Consider the following 10,870-nt stretch of genomic DNA (forward strand, 5'->3'; position numbering starts at 1 on the left):
GAACTTATATATGAGATTGAAGCACAATTCTCTTCCCAAAAATGCTAAAATCTTTATAATAAATGGCATATGAAACTACAAACCATACCTCTTCTTTTGGCATCGATGGTTAACATTTTACGTAATTTTTCTATCTAGAGATGGTGGACTATTCACTCCACTAGTGAATACTCGCCTAGGTTATCTTTCATGTTCCGTGAATATCATAACTTATTTTAGTATATGATCAAAGGTAGGTTTTGGTCCTCTTACATGTGCATGGGTCACAATACCATTTAATATATTCTCTCTATGTGCAATAGATAAAATAGCACACAGCAATAATATATTCTATTAATGTTGAATGAGGAAATTACATACATATTTATACAATCAATAGTCTTAAGATAGGAATGTTATCTTAGACATATAGTAGTGTGGTTGAGAGATTCTCTCAACCACACACTAAACTAGGAGAAACTAAATTCCTATTATGTAGGAACAAACTCCTCAAATAGAAAAGTACAACCATAGACAAGTAGGAATTAATTATTTCCAACTCCCCCCCTTAATGACTACTTGTCATGATAGTCAAATCCACCACCATCAGGCGAATTGCATGTACAAAACCTCCAAAAACACAATCTGCTGCCCTTGAATAGATCATCAACTTCTCTGATCCCGCGGATCCCCTTGAAGGTGAATTGGCGCGATCCTCAATGAAAAACCCGCGCCCATTGGCACGATTAATGGCCTAACAGGCGCGTCAGTTGGCCTTCCTGGCGCTGTTGTCAGCGCGAAAAATGCATCAATCCCCTTCTACTCAGGAAAAATCATCTAAGTCCGAGCTAGGTGTTCTGCAGTCCACCTGCTCAATTGAGCACAAAGCTCTCGTGTACACACAGCCACAAAGGAAAGCTTGTCAAACAACGCATTGACATCCACGATTCCAGCCACAAAGGCACCTCAAGCCACATAGGTGATTTAGCCACAAAGGCAAGCTAGCCACAAAGGCACTTCAGTCACGCAGACTATATAGATGGTTTCTGGCTCACCACCAACCATCACTTTACAGTGACAAAAGATGGTTTCTAGCTCACCACCAACCATCACTTTAGAATGACAAAAGATGGTTTCTGGCTCACCACCAACCATCACTTTACAAAGTGGTTTTAAGATCACCACGAACTTTCAGATGCCTTTAAAAAATCGTACATCTCATTCCACATTTTGGAGTTTCTGGGTACATACAATGACTATTACAACAACTGGACTTGCTTATAAAATGCTAGGGAGTCTATTCCACAAACCATACTAACTCAAATAAACATCTATTTTTTTGTCCACCATAACCGTTGTTGCTGCTGCTTTACCTCATCTATTCATTGTTCACATCTTGGGCATCTTTGTCAAATAAATTCTTGGAACTTCCATGAACCTGTCATTTGTTAGAATAGCCAATTCTAACAAAATAACTTCATATTGAAGTGGCTAATCTCAATATGTATATCAATTTAAATTCCAAGAAAAAATACTTCACCAAAAAAAACATTTACCCAAGTATGCACAAACAACAATGCTTTTTCCTTCAAATCTACCACAAAGTTATTCTCTTCCTTGAATGAAGAATGCAGCTGCTGCTAGGTTTCTTTCCTTAGCAACAGAAACCCTATCGCGGCGGGATTTCCCATCAACTATTTGCGCTGGCTACCTCATAATTGATTGCTCAAACTCCTTACAACATGATATCAGTTCGCGCAGACAACATCCTGAAGAAATTAAGCGGAACAGAAGGAAGTTTGTATCGAAACCTCAGGTGGTGCAGCATATAAAATCCTGATATAACGGACATTACTCGGAACGGAGTGACATATAGAATTATGGCTGCTAACAAACAAAAGGTGACAAATATGGTTGTGGCACCGGGATCTCTCCAGCTCAAGAGAGACTGAAATCTTTCACACTGTGTTGCCAAGTTTCTGACCACAGTCTGTATTCTGCCCGCAACACTCCTCAACCATCTCAGAACTTCTTGAAGTTGGGAAATTGTCGAATTCCTCATCGAGTTCATCAGGATGCACCGCCTCGGCATGGGAGAGGCGAGTGTCCATGTGAGGCGGGTGTCGAGGGCGCCATCAGCCCCGATGAGAGAAATTTCCGCCAGGCAGAAGCAACAATTAGAGGTCTGCTGTGCCAACCAAGTGTTAGACACCCATTATTCTCCTCAACCCTATATCCTTCTCCACCTGAGAAGAGACTGAGCAACATGCTAGCCTGCTTGAAAGCATTGGATCCCAAAGGAATAGGCCAGAAGCCAGCGTTTCTCAAGCGAACGCTCCAATTCAAGAGAGGTTCGTGCCTTTCCACCCGTTCCGATCGCTCACAGGCTACAATGTTGCAAATTTCTCGACCCAGATAGACTTCCGACATCACCTGCTCTTCGCTCTGGGCCTGCAACCCGCGCGCCTCCAAGGAATCAAAAACTGTGGAATAATAGTGCAGTGCCTCTGTGAATCGATCCAAGAAAACAGGGCGGTTGTGGTCGGCCTCCTGTTCAACCACTGTCAAGATCTTGGGCTTCAGGCTCCAGATGGAAGCGAGTACTTGATCGATGGCACTAGGTCGTCCGGGAATGGGGTCTTCCAGGAGAAGATGGAGCTCAAGGATAGAATTCACTGCAACAGCCTCGAGCTCGGGCTCGACGTCGAGCATCCATGGTTTGATGTCGGCGAGGCTTGTGGCAACATAGCCACGGAAGGAGAATTTTACATTGACAGATTCTACAAATTGGTGAGCCTCGTGCCGACCTCCTACAAGGCATCGATTCCGTCGGGTTGGGGTCGGACGATTCCGGTTAGCCTAAAAGCCGGTGGCCCACCGGGGCAAAGAGCCAGTGCCTGTATCAAGGCCGACCATTGGATCCCCTGTTTCAGATTGAAGTCTATGACATGAACCTGTTGGTGCCCGGAGAAGGCATCTAGAATGGCCTGGTTGGCTATGAAGTGTGCGAATTTGAGATAAGGGCAGGTTTGGTAGAAATGAAATTGCAGAAAATCGGACAAGGGGTCGTTCTGGTTGAACCGCAAGGTGTCTTGAGGGAGAAACCCATAGATTCGCCGGGCAAGAGCCTCGGCAAAATATGTGGCGACCTTGCTCATTGCCCCGCCCTGTGCTGAAGCCAGAATTCTCACTTCTTTCACCATTTCCCGCGCGATGGCCAAATTACCGCGTTGCACCGCTTCTGCGCAGGCCATCAGCGTGTGCACGAGACGGACTCCGGATTCGTGCGGGTCTACCCCCATTACTACCACGGTTCGCTCCGAAAGCTGCGGGTCACAGACACGGTAACGCTTTTGCTCTCTTCGTGTAACATCCTCTTCCACATGGTCTAGCCCGGATTGGACTTCAAGCGAGCAGCTCGATTATGAAACCTATTCTCGTCGCCCACATCAGAAGCCATAGCAAGGAGTACCCTGCAACTCCCCCTACCTACAAATCCCCCTCGAGATTCAGAACCCTGCCACGGTATAGACCCGGGTTCATTTCCCGTCTGGTACACGAGCAGCTGAATTCTTGCACCTCCTAACTGTGACCTCCTCTAGGCGTACGAATCAAGATCAGCATGACTCAGGCAAATCGCTCATTACCCACACAACTTCCGATGGACAAACACATAATGAAATTATACACTCAATTATTTTCCCTCAGCCTAGGAGGGGCCAAGCCCAGGAGGGGCCAGGCCCTCACAGGCTCTGATACCAAGATAAAATAGCACACAGCAATAATATATTCTATTAATGTTGAATGAGGAAATTACACACATATTTATACAATCAATAGTCTTAAGATAGGAATGCTATCTTAGACGTACAGTAGTGTGGTTGAGAGATTCTCTCAACCACACACTAAACTAGGAGAAACTAAATTCCTATTATGTAGGAACAAACTCCTCAAATAGAAAAATACAACCATAGACAAGTAGGAATTAATTATTTCCAACTCCACATATTCGATCACTACTTCAAGGCGACTCCATGGCTTTAAGAAAATCCTCCATGAGATTTGAGCCTCACCCAATGGTTTAAAAAAAAAAAAAAAATCCACACTTTACACCATTGGATCCAACCTCTTTGTATTGATAATAAGATTATATAGTAACAAGAATGCTCTTCTTGACCCCAAAAGGCCTACCAAAAAGCCAACTTTCCATATATAGATCAAAGTCACTTTTGAACTAATATTGCCCACGATTATAATGAGTACATTGTTAGTTAAAAGTGAGGAAGTATTCTATCCATCATTTATTTGTTTGGCTTTATTACAATATTTTTCATAAATAAAGATGGAAATTACAAAATTCATATACATTTTGGTTAAACAAAAGTGTAATAAAAGGTAGCTAGTACCGGCCACTTAGTTTCCATATAACTAAATTAAAGTAAAAATACTAAATTCAAGTTAGTGTTAAGCTTTAGAATCTAGTCCATTTAAGTTTTACTAGTTGATAAATTGAGGTACTTTGTTAATTGTAATTTTGCATTGTGGCCGTGGAGAATGCAACCCTACTAGTGACAATAATAATAATGATGTCTTATTGTAGTGATAAAATTTTTGTTGAGAAGGTTGTCTAGAAATGGTGGTTTTTCTTGTTAGAGATATATTTGTGAAAGATAGTTTAAATATATTCCTAAAAAAAATATAAATATTAAAAATGGAGTTGCTTTATTTACATAGTTATTTGTTGTTTGAATTGATAACCATTTAAATTTATTTTAATAATTTTTTAATGGATTCTTATTGATATTAAATACAGTTATATAATTAAGTCTACACGTTTACACTTTTACTCCTATTTGGTTGGCACCAACAACAAATAACTATCTTGTAATAACAATCATAACTATCTTGTAATAACAATCATTAGAAGTAAAACTTATACCAATAATATTACTGATAAATAAATTTAAGGCTGTATCAAGAATGAATAAATTAATTTTATTTCGTTTATTAAAATTTTCTATTTTATCCATCAAAAGATCTTTAAATTTTCTTGGTCCTTAAATTTTCTCTGTTGCCGGACGGGACTGGACGTCCCTCATTATTGTCACGCAACATTTTTTCTCTCTCAGACTCGGATTGCAACCTCGCGTATCAAACGATCGACTCTCCTCGGGACTAAAAGGTACAAGATTGTGTGAGGTACTGTAAGTTTGGATGCATTACAAGACGCCCTCTATCTCGACAGAAAAACTATATATTAATTATATGTAAAATTACATATATTATAGTTCAAAATAAATATTTTTAAGCAATATATTTATTATTTAGGGTCTGTTTTGGATTCATGGGTTTTTTTTTGCTGTCTGCACGGAACTTTTACTGTGCAGTTCCTTGCACGATGCCTTCAAGCGATTCGCTTTAAAGAATGGCACCTGTTTATTCTCCGAATGGTAAGAACTCTCGGCTGTCATTATTGAAGACCTCGAAATATTAAGGGATTGTGGTTAAATACTCAAGTATCAAGTTCAATGGAAGTACCTTAAACGGCCTTCTTTGAGTGGGAAAAGCATGGGTTTCATTGGTAAAGGGGATTTTGTTAAATTATGTTTTTTTTGTTGCCTTGAAATTCTTGACTTATTTCTTCTATTTTTGTAAGATTAGCCGTAAGTTAAAAGTTTACAACTTCAGTAATTTCCACCAAAAAGAAAGCATCAGGGCTTACTCAATATGCTAGTTTTTTAACAATATAACTATACTGATTTAAGACCCATAAAAAGAATTATGTCTTCTCCAATTCTCCCTAATGGTATAACTTTACTGATTTAAAACCCGTAAAAAGCAGTCAACTCTACGAAAGAGACTCTATGCAGAATGCTCTACATTGTTCATTCCTGATGTCTCGTGAACCAAAGATATTCTCCATTATCTCTAACACTCACAAATATGCCTAACATCTCCCTAAATATTTCAAACTTGATTTTTCCAAGAGGATTAGTGAAAATGTGCACAACATTATCACATGTATTACAATATACCAAATGGATTTCTTTTGATTGCACTTTACCAAGTGGAACTATGTATCAATTTGTTTAGTTTTTTTGTGAAACACCCGATTATTAGCAAGTTTGATTGAACTCTGCATCTTTCTGTTCTTCCCCAACATACTGTAGAAGTATCCGCAACCCATCACACATAGCTTGATACTCTACTTTCATTGAAGACAAGGAAACTGTGTTCTGTTTCTTGGTTCTCCATGTAATCACCCCACATCCAATGCTCAATGCATAACCTGTTATGGATCTGTGATCGTCTACATTTCCAGCCCATTGTGAATCTATAAATCTTGTCAATCTAACATCAAAGGAATCAATATAAATAATACCATAATCTACATTACCTTGTAGATACCTCAAAACAATTTTGCTACATTCCAATGACTCTCAAGTGGCTTGGACATGTATTGACTTAGCACACTAACTGCATAAGCCAAATCTGGTCTAGTAGTAGTTAGGTATATTAAGCTCCCAACCAGTTGTCTGTAAAGTGTCGCATCTGCCTCTTTAGAGCCATCCTGACTCTGCAGTTTGATGTTCTGATGTAATGGTACGGTACTGCTATAGCCTTACATTGATCCATCTTGAATCTTTCTAATATTCCTTTGACATACTTTCCCTGGGACAAAATTTTTTGTCTTGAATCTCTCCAGATCTCAAGACCCACGTAGTATCTTAATTCACCAAGGTGTTTCATTTCGAACACTTGTGACACTCTTTCTTGATTTCTTTGATTAGATATGTAGCATCACCTATAATAATCAAATCATCTACATACAAAGAAATCAACACTATGTGCCCTTGTTCATCTTGCATGGCATATAGATTAAGATTGTTTTTACTTCCATTGTAGCCAAATTGCAAAAAAAATGAATCAATCTTTTCATACCAAGACTAGGGTACTTGCATTAGTCCATAAAGAGATTTTTTTAATATATAGATTAAATGTTCCTTCCCTTTCTGGACAAACCCTTCAGGTTGCTCTAAATAAACCTCTTTCAATTCTCCATTCAAAAATGCAGACTTTACATCTAGTTGGTGAATCATCCAATGTTTCTTAGTAGCTAAAGCAATCAACATTCTGATGGTATTAAGTTTAGCTACAGGGGAAAAGATTTCTTCATAGGCAATGCCTTCTTTTTGTGAATATCCCTTTGATACCAATCTAGCTTTTAATAAATCTATGGTTCCATTTGCATTAATCTTGGGTTTTTACAACCATTTACAATTTATGGTTTGTTTCCCTTCAGGAAGTTCAACTAGTTCCCAAGTGTTGTTCCTGATTATAGATTCATATTCTTGTTCCATCATTGTTTTTTATTCACTACATTCATTTGCTTCCTTATAACTATAAGGTTCAACAACATTCATCATACTAGTTATAAAAGCATTTTCCTATATCTCACAGGCAATTGAGCTTTCCTACGTGATCTCCTGAGTGGTGGGGTAGCTTCAAACCTTGTCTGATCATCATTTTCTTTTTCTTCCCACTACTACTGTATTTGTTGACATTGTTGTTGTATCTGTTGTTTTTGTTGTATCTGTTGTTGTTCATCTTTGCCTTTTTCTGTTGATCCTGATTATTTCTTGTTTCTTCACTTTCTTCTTCCAACAAGAACGGAATATCCCATTCCTCATTGTGCTTATCAGATTCTTCATGATCCTTCTCATGGAATATGACATCTCTACTAACAAAAATCTTGTGAGTAGAGGGATTAAATAATCTATAGCTTTATATTGTGAACAATACCCTATAAAGGTACATCTGATGGCTTTTGAATCTAGTTTTCTTCTGTCTTCCTTCGGAATATGGGAAAATGCTTTAGACCCAAATACTCTTAAATGTTTTATTGCAGGATTAAATCCATATAATGCTTCATAAGGAGTTTGAAACTCAAGACCCTTTGTAGGACTCCTATTTTTCAAATAAACCGCAGTATTCAATGCTTCAACCCAAAAACCATTCGAAAGATTCTTACCTTTCAACATGCTTCTAGCACATTCCACCAATGTTCTGTTCTTTCTTTCCATTACTCCATTCTACTAAGGAGTATGGGGTACTATGAATTGCTGTAATATCCCATGGTCTTTACAATACTTGATAAGCTCATCCTTCCTGTATTCTCCCCCTTGATCAGAGCGGAGAATTTTTATCTGCTTCCCTGCTTGCTTTTCAATCATGTTTCTAAACTTCTTAAAGTATTCAAATGTGTGACTCTTCTTACTCAAAAAATATGCCCAATAAAACTTTGTGTAGTCATCAATAAATGGTAAAAAATACAGTTCACCTCCTAATGATTTTGTTTGCATGGATCCTCAAAGATGTGTGTGCGCTAATTCAAGTATTTCTCTCTGTTTCTTCTCTACTCGAACATGGAATTCCTCTCTATGCATCTTTCCTAATGTAGAGGCATCACAATCATTATGCACTTGTTTAAACATAGGAAGATCTCTTGCCATTTCCTTTTTCTGAAGTAACAGCAAATCATTATAGTTGATATGACCAAATCTCTCATGCCACAACTCTTCTATAGTCAAACCTGTTGTAGCTCGAACTAGTGTTGGTCTTACATCTAGTTTGTACAGACCTCCTGTTTGAGTTCTTGTAGCAATAGTCTTCATGCCATCTAGCAGATCTTTAATATAACAAATAGATTTTAAAAATTCAACTTTAAGATCTTGATCTCTAATCATGGATACAAAAATCAAGTTCTTTGTTACACTGGACACATACAAGACATTATGAATTTGTCTTACATTACCATTAGATAAAATGACAGAAATTTTCCCACACCCTTTGATCTGATGACTTCTATCATCACCTAGGTAGATTTGTTCTCTGTCATTGATTTCTTTAAAATCTTAGAACCATTGCTTGTTCCTTGTCATATGTGTTGATGCTCCTGAATCTACATACTAGATGTGTGCATCATCATTCTCATCAAAGTCTTTCATGAACAGTCTGAAGTTCTCCTCATGATTATCATTCACGAGATGACGTGCATGTTGTTTCTGCCTTTATTGTTCTTCATGATATTTCTTCTTCCTACACTCTCTAGCTATATGACCAAGTTTTCTGCAATAAAAACATTTAATTACAGAGTTGTTTCTATTCGGATTCATACCTTGGGTCGGATTTGGTATTTTCTATGAGCTTCCTCCGTTTTGTTGTTGCGGATTTCCTTTTCCTTTGAAGAAGTTCTTTTTTGCCATCAATGCAAGATTAACACTCTGGGGCTTCAGAGTCGATCTTCTTTCTTCTTCTTGCATCAGTATTCCTATCAGTTCTTCAAAATTTGAGATTTTCTCTATCGCATTTATCCGGGTGATGAACATTTGGTAGTCATCGGTCACACCATTCATGGTAATTGTTACAATATCTGTATATGCAACTGTATCATCAATGTCTGACAATTTGTTCTTCAGATCCTTGATCCTTGCTATGAAAGAAGTAACTGTTTCATTCTTCTCTATCTTCAGGGATAAGATATTGCTCTTCAGAAACAAAAGATGATTTGTATTCTTGATCTCATACAAATCCTTCAATATTCCCCAGATTTCGCTTGGTGATTTACATTCTCTGATGTGTGGTATGATACAGTCTCTCACTGACATATTTAGCAGTGTCCTTGCTTTACCTTCTCGCTTCTCTCAGTTTGGGACTGATGTTGATCCAGCCGCTGGCTTCTGCTCATCCCCATTTGCAATCGTCTAAGCACTCTCCACTTCTAATAGAGTTTGCATCTTGAATTTCCAATTCGCATAATTGGAGCTATCAATCTTGTTATGCTCATTCAAGCATGTTTCAAACATTTGATTATTCATCTTGGTGATTAAAAAAATTTGACAAGTGAAAAAAAATGTTAGATTTACCCCAGATCTATGTCAAAGGCAGAGATCGTTGATCTCCAATATTGTTTGATTTAGCAGCAGAGACGCAGATCACTGTGGCTTCATTCACGGCCTCTACCACGATCTCCTCGACAAACCTCGACCTCCAGGCAGCCGTTTTTCATTAGCCACTGCTAGGACGCAGCCTTCTCTTTGCCTCCATGCAGCCCCTCACTTGTTTTCACAGTAGACGCAAGTTAGCACCACAGACTCGCGAAGGTCTTCGCGACCGCACACTTCAAATCTCTGATGGTCAATAAAGAAAAACACACCGAAGGTCTACAGTGGGATCGTCACATTTGTTCACCTAAAACTTGCGAAAATTTCGGCTCAGTCGTGCCCTCCACTCGACATACAGGTTCCTCAGCCCTGACTCTCTGACACCATGTTAAAAATGCAATGTTCTATATTAAATAAAATGAAACCCATTGGTCAGCTCTATGAAGGAGAGTCTGAACTAGGAGAGTCTGGGTCTATAGAACGCTCTACATTGTTCATGTACATCACACATTATATAGTGATCACGGATTTAGGGAAGTTAGAACCATAACCTGAAAAATAGAAACTAATTCCTATCCTGAGGTCTCGTGAACCAACTGACTATTCTAAGATATTCTCCATTATCTCTAACATGTTTCAACATATTCACTATGTTTCATCTATTTCCGAGCCTAAAAGCATTTAAAAAAAAAAAACTCATAAAAATATAAATATTAAAATATTTTTTTTTAATTTTAATATAAAATTAAATTTTAATGATCCTCTCTATATATATGGTTATCTAGCATATATGAACTTGTTTTCACTATTTTTCATATGTGACCAAACCTTAAATATATGCTTATAAATATTAATTGTTTTTACTTTATTATTTCAAAATATAATTAGTGTTTGACTACAGATACATCAAAAAGACTCTAAACATGTTATGGAAAAACCATTTTTTT

The 10,870-nt window shown here is 38.0% G+C and overlaps 1 pseudogene; it reads right to left on the reverse strand.

Moving 5' to 3' along the window:
* Positions 1 to 2,049: 2,049 nt before the first annotated feature.
* Positions 2,050 to 3,319, reverse strand: LOC149256715 (DELLA protein GAI-like; annotated as a pseudogene).
* Positions 3,320 to 10,870: the final 7,551 nt, after the last annotated feature.

The sequence above is a fragment of the Pinus tabuliformis genome, chromosome 7 (assembly GCF_031772625.1).
Source record: "Pinus tabuliformis cultivar Carrire ecotype Pingquan chromosome 7, CPIR1, whole genome shotgun sequence".
Classification (NCBI taxonomy): domain Eukaryota; kingdom Viridiplantae; phylum Streptophyta; class Pinopsida; order Pinales; family Pinaceae; genus Pinus; species Pinus tabuliformis.